Raw genomic sequence first — 13,405 nt, 5'->3', positions numbered from 1 at the left:
TATGCAGATACAATACTGGAAGCAAATCGCGGGTATGATGGCTGGGCCTGGTTTGTACATTCATGAATGTAAGTTCAAGCACACCTGCTCCATATGCCTCGCCCTCACCCAGCTACGAATGTCCAAAGAAGAGCAACAGAGGGAGTAATGGTAGAATCAAATGAGGACAATCATATGACTTTAGTGCCAACCCCTATAAATTTGGAGGCCATGCGACCATGGCTCAGGGCTAAAATGCGGCCAGATCTAGGATTGTAAAACACAAAGAACTGCTACAGCAAAAAACAGAATCCGAATTGATGATGGGCAGAATGACCAGACCATTTGATTCTCCACCTTTCAACAAAATGCTGATCTCACCACTAGTCATCATTCCAAAAAAGGAGCCGGGAAAGTATCGTTTAATACAAAATCTGTCTTTCCCAAATGGGCACTCTGTGAATGACCATTTGCCAGAAGAAAAATGTGCGGTGCAGTATGCGTCATTCAACAGCACCATCACCATCCTTCGACAATGTGGTAAAGGAGCCCTCATGGCCAAGACAGACATCGAGTCTGCATTCCATTGCTTCCTGTCAATCCCAACAGTTTCCCTTTATTGGGATTCATTTTCAAAAATCAGTACTACTTCGACAACTGCATGCCCATGGGGTGCTCCATATCATATGCATACTTCGAGCTGTTCAGCTCATTCCTGCATTGGGCCACCTCTCAGAAAGTAGGGATCCAGAATATAGTACATTATTTAAATGACTTTTTGTTTGTGGGACCATCTGATTCATCAACATGTGCACGCTTGTTATCGGAGTTCAGCAATCTAGCGCTCAAAATTGGTGTTCCTTTAGCCCTGGACAAAACAGAAGGTCATCATGTTTTTAGGTATAGAGTTAGACTCTAACGCAATGATATCTCATTTGCCTCCAGACAAGCTGCAGAACACTCAGAACATGCTCAGTCATGCACTGGGCACCAAAAAAAATGACATAGGAACTTTAAACTTCGTATGCCGGGTCATACCAATGGGGAGGGCCTTCCTGAGGAGGTTGACTGCTAGCACAGCTAGAATGAGTCATCCAAACCACTACATCCGGATTACAAGGCTTATAAAAGAGGACCTATCTTTATGGATATCCTTCCTGAACAGCTTCAACTGGATATCTGTATGGCCAGATCCCCCCATCTCCAGTCGTGATCTGGGCATTTATTCAGATGCATCGGGAGGCGTTGGTTTTGGCGAATATTGGCAGGGTTCATGGTATGTAGATCCATGGACAGTTTCCTGGATGGAAGCGGGGCTGACTCGTAACATCACGTTCTTAGAGTTAATCCCCTTCCTGGTTGCCTTAGTCATATGGGGCGAGAGGTTACGCAATAAACACATTATATTCTGCTGTGACAATATGGCAGTAGTACAGGTCATCAACTGACTGTCCCGCCAGATGCCACAAAGTACCAGGAACACACACCCCAGTCGCTGTCGCCTTGTCAAGAGTTAAATGGAATCTGTTTTACAAACAGGTACCTGGAGTGGACAGAGAGGGGATCCCAGTCCCAGGGCGTTTATGGAACATTGGAGCACCACCACTCAAGAACTCCTTCAGAGATTGGTAGCCCCGGCTACATGGAAGGCGTACTGCAGATCACATAAGGCCATATCCGAATTTCTGAAAGAACGCGGTTGGGTGAGCGGACCAGTAGATGAGGGATTAATGGCAGATTACACTGCTTGGGCCAAAGATACTGGAAAATCTCGGGGCACAGTAGCGAAGCAGTTAGCCAGTTTTGCTTTCTTTTCCAAGGCCCAAGGCTGGGGTGATCCCAACAAAGGGTTTTTGGCTAAGAAGTTGCTCGAGGGTTGAGCCAGAAAGTTAAAGCCAGCTAGAGACACAAGATGCCCAATAACACACGACTTGCTCATCCAATTATGGCAGATATTACCGTCCATATGTGACAAAGAATTTGAACTTAAACTTTTCCGCGCCGCATTTTCTTTGGCCTTCTTTGGTACAATGCGCGTTAGTGAGCTGGTGGCCGCCATCAAAAATGACAAGGGACATAGAGCCTTATTGATGGAAAACATCAAACTACATACTGATTATATCCAGATAACCATACAAAAGTCCAAAACAGACTAAACTGCACGAGGTTGCACGATGCGCCTAAAATGCGTGCCATCACAGATCACCTGTCCGATGCAAAACTTGCAAAATTTCTTAGCTTTATGACCCGTTGGTGGCAAATTCCTATTGATCCATGCTAATCATGCGCCCTTTACAGTATATTAATTTTTGGCTGTTTTAGACAGGGCATTGGCCGCCATGGGGTACAACGCCAAAGAATTCGGAACCCATTCCTTTAGGATAGGAGCAGCCACCAGCGCGGTGCAGGCAGGGTTGCACATTGAAGCAATTCATGTTACGCTTACCGCCCGTGGCAGTCCATGGCGCAGCTCTTTTACCTTCTTATACGGACTCCAGCTCCTGATTCCTCTTCACTGGCGGTGGTGGGCCGCCAGCTCCGACCTTGGGTCGCCTCCGGTGCCTCTGGCTCTGCCATGGTCCTCAGTGTTGCCAGCCAAGATGCCTTTGCTCGTCGGGCCTCTCCACGTGGCCTGCGGAGAGATGCCGCCATCGGCACCACGCCCCTCCCTAGGCATGTGCATCGCTAATCCTTTAAAAGGCCCACGGCGGGAACCTGGCCGTGGCCCCGGATGTTGACGTCAGACTCTCCAGTGTCTCTCTCCAGTGTCAGACGTCAGACTCTCCAGACTCTCCAGTGTCAGACTCTCCAGTGTATATAAGCTCAGGCCTCGCTCCATAGCATTGCCTTTGCAACAGGTCTCCTTGTACGCCGAGTACTCGTTGCTGACAGAGAATCCTCTCTACTTCGTGTTCCTGACTCCTGTGGTTCCCGGTTCCTGTCTTCCTCGTTCCTGCCCTGTTTATGTGTTGGACTGACTCTCTGGATTTCGACTCTGCTACACCTGACTACTCTTCAGCCTATCTCCAGCCCTGGACCTCTGCTACGCCTGACTGTTCTTCAGCCTATCTCCAGCCCTGGACCTCTGCTATGCCCGACTACTCTTCAGCCTATCTCCAGTCCTGGACCTCTGCTACGTTTGACTACGCCTGCCTTCTCCATGCCCTGACCATTGCCTTGATTGACTACGCTAGAGACTTCTCCGTGCCCTGACCATTGCCTTGATTGACTATGCTACAGACTTCTCCGTGTCCAGAATTCTACGTTGCTTGCCATGACATCTGCTTGCCACTAGACCTGATCCAAGCCTGTCAGTGACGCCTCCTCTAGCCTATTCCCTGGACATGGACTTACAAGTCTCCGGCCTTTCTTTGCTTGAGCGCCTCCAGTTACTCTCCATTCCATTGGCACCTGAGTTCCTGTACCAAACCCAGTCCAGGGTAGGACTATGCCACCTATCGACTGCTGTCTGTGGGCTGAACCACCTTTCTTCTCAAACCAATCTCGAGGCCCACCTAAGTCCTGCCGGCCCTGGCACTCAAAGGCTCAACCGAAGGCTGGTATAGTTGAAGCTCCAGCGGCCTCTACCTTCAGCCCACTCCACCTGCCGATGGTGGGGACCCGTAGGTCCCTACCTATGGGTTGCGTCAACTCCACCTTGTCCCAAGGGTCTACCTCTGATGCAACAATTCAGAGAATTGGCCAGTGGAGATCCAACACTGTATACTTGTATATTAGGACCGAGCATGCATGAAGTGATAATATCCTCTTTTTCCTTCTTTAATCCCCCATATACAGAGTCATCAACATGGCAGAGGACTATCTGGTTCATCGGGCATTCCTTTGTTCACTGGGCTGAAAGGAGATCGTACAGAGCTCACCTGGGGTTGGCCATCTGGAAGGTGCGCATTATATGGTTAGGGGAAAGAGGCATGCCTTGGGATCAGCTCATTCCCCGATACAGCTCAAAAAGGACAATTTGGCCAGGCCCAGCATCATCGTGATACATTTGGGGGGTAATGATATTGGGTCCACAACTTGCATATGGTTAATTCGCCCTATGAAGTCCGATTTGAGCGAGCTAGCAATGATGTTCCCCAATACATGCCTCATGTGGTCAGACATTATCCACCGTACAAAATGGAACGAAAGCAAAACGGGGCCGCAGGAAGATCAACAGACAAGTCGGCCTATGGGCGCTTAAGCTCAGAGGTTTACAGATAAAGCACGAATAGGCTGACAAGACATGCGATGGCCTATACTGACACGACTGAGTACACCTCTCGGAGATCGGATACGACCTCTTTAATAACAACATTCAAGAGGCCCTTGAAAAAATGTTCTCGTGAAGAAGGATGCAGCCTTATGGTGGGGCATGAGGCAAGTGTTCTACCTCATGCCTGTGGCGGGTGAACGAGCCGGTAGGGCCCCCCTGCTTGGAAATCACGGCAGGGGGCTGGGCATAAGGGGCTGCCTTGCTAGGAAACACAGCTGGCAGCCCGGGGGGTGCACCGGTTTGGTGCCGGGAGTGTATTTGGCTCGCACCAGGGTTGATTAATCTGTTGTTAATAACAATAAAGCTGCGGCCTTCTTTCATCCACTTAATTTTGTACGTGTAATAATTTCTTTAAGTCAGGGTGACATCCAGGGGGAGGGAAAGGGGATAGCCCGAGGCACTGGTGCTGGGTCTCGGCATCAGTCCCAGGGCCGTGTGCCGACATGCGCGATGGCCCAGGCTTGGAAACCCGATCCCCTCCCCGACTTTGCAATGGAGGGCGTGCCAGAGGGGAGGGGAAGAGCAACGCACTATGCACGCTCGACCGCTAACCCCATCTGCAGGCGATTGTGCAGTGACATCATCGGCTGGGGACGGGCGCATGACGATGACATTGCCGGTGTAATTTAAACTGCTGGCGCGTGCTTGCCGGCCCTTTTCCCCTCCCCAGCCGGTGCGATTCCCACCCACCCTACCCAAGGCTAGGTTAACACCTCTGCTTGTTAGCATTGACAAAGTTAAATGTATCTTGTTCTTTTAATTGAACTCTTATGTTTTATATGGCACAGTTAGTAAAGTTATGTTAGTTAGAGTTATGTTAATAATGTACATCGATTATACCGTCGCAGCTATTTATGTGGGTGAACGAGCCGGTAGGGCAACTTTGTCAGCCAGGGTTGGGCCCCCCTGCTTGGAAATCACTGCGGGGGGGCCCGGGCATAAGGGGCTACCTTGCTAGGAAACAAGGCTAGCAGCCTGGGGGTGCACTGGTTTGGTGCCGGGAGTGTATTTGGCTCACACCAGGGTTGATTAATTTGTTGTTAATAGCAATAAAGCTGCGGCCTTCTTCATCCACTTAATTTTGATGGACTAGATGGGCTGGTTTGTCTTCTTCTGCTATCTGTTATGTTACTATGTAGCAAAAGTTGGAGACAATGCCAGGTGGAGGCTAAGGATATACATATTGCTCAGGTATTGCTCATCAATCAAAACGTTTTGGCAGCATTTTGGCCATAACGCTTATATTAAAAACAAACAAACAATAGAGTTCGGTATTTTTGATGATGAAGAGGAAGGGTTGAATTTGGTCAAGCCCTTGGGAATACTTTTGGAGAATTAATCTAAAAAAAATGATTAATATCTTTAACTGAAGAGAAATGATCCATCGGTTTTCCCTGCATTGTTCCTGTTGCTTGGATGTTTCTCAATACACATTTTTAAAAAATAGGGAACATACATTTCTCCGTTGGAGTTGAATAAAATCAAAATGAAGAGGAGGGAACAATGAATCGGATGAAGTATCAGCTGGGCCCACCTATTATATATTTAGCTGGCACTGCTCTTTTAGACTAGGACAATCCTTAAATCCTTTTCTGGGTCAGCTGTCAGTTCGGGAGTATCGCCTCTTGGTGTGACAGAGAGAAGGGTCTTACCCATCTCCCCTCCCCTTTGTTGTCCTGCATTTGTTTGTTCACAGTCCCTATCATGGGCTCTGCAGTACACAGTTTCCTGCCTTGCTGAGTCTTTGCAGACGCTCCCTACGACCACCCCTCACTCGCGCCCCTCCCCCCTCTCACAATACTTCCTTTTGTAATTCACCGCATTGTACAGGGACCGGGAGGGAAATTGTGCTTTTTCTCCAGCACACGGGGAGCGAATTGGACAAATTATGGGAAAACACAATTAGAAAAATCGATGCCAAACTATTAAAAAAATGTAGCAACGCATGAACTGCTATTTTAGAAAGCAGCGAAGGAGGGCCGATCGTCGCTTTGGCCCACGTTTTGTGGATTTTCTTTTTTTTTTCTTTTCTGCTTTTGGCGTGTTTTTGTTTGCCGGCTGGGAAGGAGGAGGAGCCCGGGCGGCCGCCGACTCGCTGCAATGGTGCTGGGGGCGGCGTGAAGCGGGGCACATGCGGGCTGCGGCAGCGCGCCGGAGAGATGGAGCTCGCCGGCAGCCACCACCACCACCACCACCTCCTCTGCCCTAGATAGAGCCGGGACCCAGGCACAAGCGATGGGTGAGTACCGAGCAACCCGCGCCCCTTTCCGGCATTTTTTTTTTTTTTGGATGGGGAGGAGTAGCTGAGGGGCCCAATGCCCGGTTCTGCCTCCCAGCAGTGACTGCGGCAGGTGAATTTCGGTGGCTTGCAGATGGGGGCTGGAGAGGGGAGGAGGGGTAGTTAATAACCGAAGGTTTCTCGTGGCCGATGTGTGTGCCTGCATCATAGGCTGCTTGAGGGGGATGAGATGATGGGGGGGTTCTCTGTCTGGAGACGGTTTTTTAAATCGTTTTATGAAGGCGACTAGCCAAGGGCAGAAATTCCGGGGGGGGGGGGAGAGAGTCACTTTTGGTAAAGGGGTCGTTAGCGCTTGCTAATCTGCATTTGCGATGTATGCGCAAGTCATGCGTATCGCGCACAAGCACTGGGATGCTAATAGGTGTTAGCTGTCTATCTCTGCACGTAGAGGTATGTGCAAATAGACGCACAGCACATACACATGCGGTGGACTCGTGTATTACCAGCTTGGCTCGTGCTCTGTTTTGATTGCTAAAAAAGGGACCGATTGCTTCATCCGAAGGAAACGACGGCAGTGGGGAAGGGCAAATGACTGAGCCCTGGGGGCAAAGATCAAACATTCGACGTCTCTGTGATCGTGTTGGCTCTTTCCTCTTCTCCCCTCCCCCCCCCCACCCCTAAGCTGGCGAGTGAGGGTGGCCTGGCATTGCGCGATTGCTTGTGATCTGAACGCTCGCTCGGTTCTCCGCAGTGCTGGTGCTGGTGCTGCTGTCTTTGATTCTGTTTACGACTCTCTCTCTATGCACAGCAGCCCTCTCCCTTCACCCTCCTAGGGTCGCATTCAGAACTAGGATCTGCGTTGGGCATAGTGCATCCCTACCAGGGAGGGAGCGACCAGTAATGCATGAAGTTGGCCTCTTTTATCTTTATCATGAAATTGATCTCTGTTATCTTTTGCTGAAATGACTTTGGTGTATTTATTCATTCCAGTCGGTTATCCATTTCCTGCGTGGTGTCCTTCATTGCTAAACCTCCTTACCCCTCCCTTCTTTATTTCCCAAGGTCTGAAAGCTTTCCAGATTATTCTGATGGGGGTGATATGAAAGTTGATAATATTGTGAATAATAGTAGGTTTTCTGAATCCACTGTCAGCAGTGTGTGTATATACGTGTATAAGATATGAAAAATCCACTTGCCTAGAGTGAGTGGATTATTTTTGTTAGTTGCGGCACCATAATGTTTGTCCCTAGTCAGGACTGTGTAGGAGAGTGAGAGGGCGGGTGGGGGATATTTAGAGAATTGAGGGGAGGGAGTAGAGGTGGGAGCGAGAGGGCTGGGGAGGGGGTAAGGAGGATGGTAAGAGACGGGTGGTGAGGGAGGAGAGCAAGAGGGCTGTGGGGACAGTGGAAGAGGAGCATGAGTGGGACTGAAGGGAAAGGGAGAGTTTGGAGGGGAGTGAAAGTGCTGGAGGGGAGAGAAGAGTGGGTGGGGAGAGGGGGTGGGGCGGAGATGGTAGATGAGGAGAGGGGTGGGGTAGGGCTTGGGCACTCACGAAGACCCGAAATGTACTTAATGGTGTACTCCAGCCTCCCCCAGTCCTTAACCAAATACATAAATAAATACAATTATTGGGAAAGGCAGCAATAGTGGTGGGAATATCTGGTGTGAACATTTCATTGCTGTTGGGATCCTGGAGGAATTTTTCAGACCCTGTGAGTATGCATGTGTCTGTGGACAGGGCAATCCCTGGACAAAAGTGTCCTGGGCAAGGGCTGCTTTTGTTGCCCCCTTAGCTTTCGGACCTCTCTGCTCGCATAATCATAGACTGACCTAGGGGCTGATGCTATAAGGTGTGCTCAGTACAGTGCACAGTTTAACCCGCAGTTGTGTGCACATTTTTTGTGCATAAACTTTACTGCAGATGCAGCAAGGAGTTTTGTGCACAACAATGTGTATGCAAGTTAGCGCCCTTGCATGCAAATCCTATGCTAATGAAGGCATTAGCTACTAACCCCAATGCGGAGAAACAGCGCTAGCTTACCTGTTATTTTCTTTGTGCTGGAAACTTGACCTTGGACTAGGAGTTAAGTTTCCAAGAATTTCTCTCTGGAGTCCACCTGCCATAGCATCAAATAAGAGTGGAGAAATACTGAGTGCATTAAGGAGAGGCCGTACTGGATCTGCTGCTGACAGATGGTGAACGTGTCGTCGCTGACCTCGTGGTACGGGAAGATTTAGGGTCTAACATTCATCATACTGTATGGTTCAGTATTAGCCTCTGACCTGAAGTGAGACATAAAACCAGGGTCTAGGGTTTCAGGACAGCAGATTTCCAAGATGATGAGGGATAGCGGTGAGGAGGACATAGTGGGTATCCAGGGTCTGAAGGGTACGGAGGAACAGCAGACAGCAGTAAAGGCAACACATTTTTGTGTAACGCTGATCAGCAAAGAAAAAGAGACCGATATGATTCTCTAAGGAGACAGCAGAAATAGTAGGAACATTCGGGGAAAATACGAAAGGTACAGGCAGAAATATCACAAAGAAAGGGACACGGGAGGGGGGCAGTTAGAAGAGCCGAAAGCCCAAGCACGTAAAGGAGATAAAACCTGGTTCAGATTTATAAGGGCGAGATGAAAATCCAAAAGAGAAATCGGGAATAAGCTTAAAGGTGAAAGTAGGATTTGCAAAGAAGAGGAACATCACAAGGCAGAAATGATGTATGTTCTTTCAACTCAGTATTTACAGAAGAGGAAGGCAACAGATTTAAGGCATTAATAAATATGAAATTAGGACAAACCATTTACAGAGAAAGTACGTGGATAAGAGCATGTGACCTGCTGGGGGGAGATCCCAGGAAACTGCATCCCTCTCAGCCCTGTCCAACTTTTGCCTTTTGAAGCCTAGAGAGAGGATCCCGGAAACTGGAGGAGAGCAGACGCGGTCTCGCACCTCAAAAGCGGGGGACACGAGGGACGCAGAAAAAAAAAAAAAAGAAATTCAAGGCCAGAGGGTCGTGATGTGCAATTGGGCGGGAGACTCAGAGCAAATGTGAAGAAATACTTTAACAGAGAGGATGGTGGATGCCTGGAATAATCTATTGGTGCAGGTGGGGGAGAGACGTAAAGCAGGCTTGGGATAGATAGAGAGGGCCCTGGTGAGAAGAGGGGTAAGAGATTGGGTGAAAGACATGAGGGAGGGGGAAGGAGAGATGGTAGAAGAGACCCGAGTATGAGGTTAAGTGTGGGAGCCTGTAGAGGGCCAAGAGTGAAGGCGACGAAACCGCACTTGGATCCTGCAGGCAGTAGCTGGGATATGTCCTTAGAGGGCTCTGGGAAGGACTGGGTATGCCAACTGGTTGTTGTTAGTCGACATCTATTACGCTGTGTAACTTTTAATTAACATAAGTGAAATGTGTTCACGAGTCAGAGGAGTGAGTATGTTCTCGGTGAGGGAACAAGTGTGGTTAGCACCTGTTCAGGAACTGAACATTTTATTTTTATTAGAGAAACAGTTCACAACATTTTGAGTTCTGACAAATAACGATAGTTCTCCTTTCCATTTTTCTGGTCCCTTTTCCCAAATCCAACCCTTGCACTGCTCCCTTCCTCTTCCACCTCCCATTCACCCACCCCCAGCTCTCCGCACCCCAGCTCTCCGGGGGATAACCCCCCCCCCCAACCTGTTATTGCATTAGTCAGCCAGTCTTGAGATCTGTACCTTTTTTTTGTTCATACCCTCCATAATACCGAGGAAATGCTAACCTTTCTTAAACTCTAAATATTTGCCCCAAACTTTCCAAAATCTTGCAGATTTCTCTAGAAATGTGGTAACGATCTCTTCATAAGATGGTGCAAGAGAAATGGCCCAGTAAAACCCAACAGGGGTAACTAGGACACTGAGATTTCGTCACTCGATCCACAAAAATCCCAAACCCTTTCTACAAGAGGGCAGAGCCAGGTCGTATGAAGGAAGGCGCCCCTCTGTTTGTAATTTCTCCAGCAAAGCAGCAAGTTAATGTTATCTTTTTGACTAAGTTGATCTAGATTCCAGTAAATTGTGTGTAGAAATTAGAAAATTAGTCTGGTATCTGAATCTGTGTTTTTTCCCCACACAATGCAGACTTTGCCCCACGTCTCATTTGATAAGGGAATAACAAGATTTTTCCCATTTTTACTTTTGCTTTTGAAATATTTAATCGTCGCAGCATCCCTCCAGATATCATAGCCCCTAGTGGCATTTGTCTGAGACATCTTCTCATAACAGGTAAATCTCCCATTCAGTTTTCCAGATCTCCCCAAACAGTCAGCTTTTTTATTGTCTCAACCCATCCTTAAGTTGCAGATACTTCCAAAAATTATTTTTCTGTCGCCTGTTCACCTGCATCTCCAAAAATGATTTCAGGACATCTTCTTGAAAAAGCTGATGGATATAACCGATTCCTAACTGATCCTACGCTTTCCTAAAGACAATTTTTATCATTTAATTTCAGAGATGGACTCCTTCGTATTGGTGCTGCTAGTGAGATTCATGTGAGATCATTGCTACTCTGTGTACCTTGCTCCATCCACCTGTCTAACACTGTGCAGCACTGTAAAAAGCTTTCAGCAGCTTGGTAGCCAGATCCACCAATTGGCTGGATCCGCTCCGAGTGTGTTAACCTTTATAACAATATGCAAGATGACAGACTCAGCAGTAGTACCTGGGGCACGGCAGGTGCAGGCCTTCTTCCTCCCAAGGAGCATACAAAACTATTTTCCTAAGTCAGGGGCATTATTTACCACAAAAATTTACAATATAGTTAGGGACCTTTATTTTCTTTTTTTTTTTTAATTTTCCTGGGAATATCAGAATTGGTATTTTAGCAAAATTGGGAGAAATTCTGTGGAAAAATGTCATTTTTTAACATAAGAATTACTGTACTGGGTCAGCCTAAAGGTCCGTCAAGCTCAGTATCCTGTTTCCAGCAGTGGCCAATCTAGGTCACAAGATCCTGGCAAGATCCCGAAAGGTTGATAGATTCTATGCTGCTTAGCCCAGGGATAAGCAGTGGATTTTTCCAAGTCCACCTTAATAATGGGTTTTGGCAGCATTTCCCAACCAGTGTGTGCCATGGCTGCAGTGATAGTAAGGAGCTGAGGTGCAGCTGAAGTACTCCTATCCTTTCCTTCCTGGCCTGCAGGAAGTCCTCCCGCCAGCAGGGAGAGTCAGAGAGCAGCGCTTAGCTCTTCCTGCTGCTCTCTCCTCTGCAATTGAAACTGCACAGGGCCCTGTAGTTGTGAGATCTGCTGGTCCCTGCAGTTCCAAATGCAGAGGGAAGCTGGCGGAGAAGGAAGCAGCAGCACCAGGTAAGCGCTGCTCACAGACTCTGCCGGTTTGGGGGGGGGGGAGAGGGAAAAGAAAGTGATGATGCCAGGGGAGAAGGAAGAAAAGGTGGTGATGGGGCCTTGGGGGTGGAGGGAAGGGAAAGTAATGATGCCTGGCGGGAGTAGAGAAGATGATTATGGTCTGAAAGTTAAAAGGGCTCTCAGAATAGATTTTAACAAAGACGCTCTTTTAGTAGGACAGGGCCAAACAAAACATCAGCAAGCCAGTCAATGCCCCAGTAAATATCAGGTCACCTTATCATCTCATTCATCCACCTTGTGCGCCTAAATTTTTGAAAGATTTTTGTTACATATCAAAGTCCACAAGAAATGTCACAGAATTAAAAACAAATCACCCAAAATGAAAGCCTAAGCCCAGCATTGGCCAATGTTTTGTGTAAGGTACTTATCTGAAAAATGAAGGCATCTTGTTCTCAATAGGTGCAGCGTCTCGCATCTTATCAAAATGGAAGCCTTGGGAGTCGTCGTGTTCTCAAAATTGCAGAGTTTGGTTGCAGTTTGAGCTTTTCCTGCCCTCCAGTGCCTCATCCATTTGTTCAGCCTTCAGTCTGGATCCATCTCACTCAACCCAGCTCTGTCTTGAGGGGGAGTCACTTCTCAGCCAGTGGGCAATAGACCCTGTCTCTCCCAATCACCAAGGCGGGGGTTGGAGGGAGGGTTCTACTCCTGCTATTTCCTTATCCCTAAAACATTGGGGGGATTGACACCCGTTCTGGATTAATGAAGTCTGAAAAGGAGCCTTTTATGGGAGAAGTTCAAAATGAACTCTCTCCACACCATCCCTACCATTCATTCAAGGGGAAGACTGGATGTGTGCCCTGGATCTGAAAGATGTATATGCTCACACACCCATTCATTGCTCCCATTATTATCAATACTTTCATTTTGTAATGGATTCTTTTCACTCCCAATGTAAGGTTCTCTCTTTCAGGCTCTCAGTGGCCCAAAGGGTCTTCATCAAATGCCTAGCAGAAATAGTAGCGTACCTTCTTCATCAGGGGATTTGTATCTTCTGCTTAGACAACTGGCTAGTGATGGGGCCTTCCAAAGCATGGGTGTTAGATTCCCTGCAGAAGATGATTCAGCTCCTTCAGTCTTGGGGGTTCATTGTAAACTTTGCCAAATTGAACCTTGTCCCTTCTCAAAGTATGAAGTTTATAGGCGCTTGAGTACCGTGGACTCTCTGGAAGAGAGAGCATTCCTTCTGTCGGAGTGAGCATGCTGCCTTCAAACCTAGATCCAAAGTCTTCTGCAGAAGGATGAAGCCCTGGCCAGGGAGTTCTTGATTGGCCTAGGCCACATGGCAGCAGCAGTATATGTGGTCCCCATGACCCACCTCAGCATGTCTATTCTCCAGTAGGGCCTCCATGCTCAGTGGGATCAGTTGCTTCAGTCCTTGTTGCCCCTGATGAGGGTCACAGCAGAAATGAGGTCACACCCTCCAGTGGTGGCTAGAGCCAGATGTTATGGAGATAGGTGCTCTCCTTTGGCTTCTTCATCAAGTGATGCTAGCAATGAATGCAT

The sequence above is a fragment of the Rhinatrema bivittatum genome, chromosome 2 (assembly GCF_901001135.1).
Source record: "Rhinatrema bivittatum chromosome 2, aRhiBiv1.1, whole genome shotgun sequence".
Taxonomy (NCBI): Eukaryota; Metazoa; Chordata; class Amphibia; order Gymnophiona; family Rhinatrematidae; genus Rhinatrema; species Rhinatrema bivittatum.
This window is presented reverse-complemented; position numbering follows the sequence as displayed.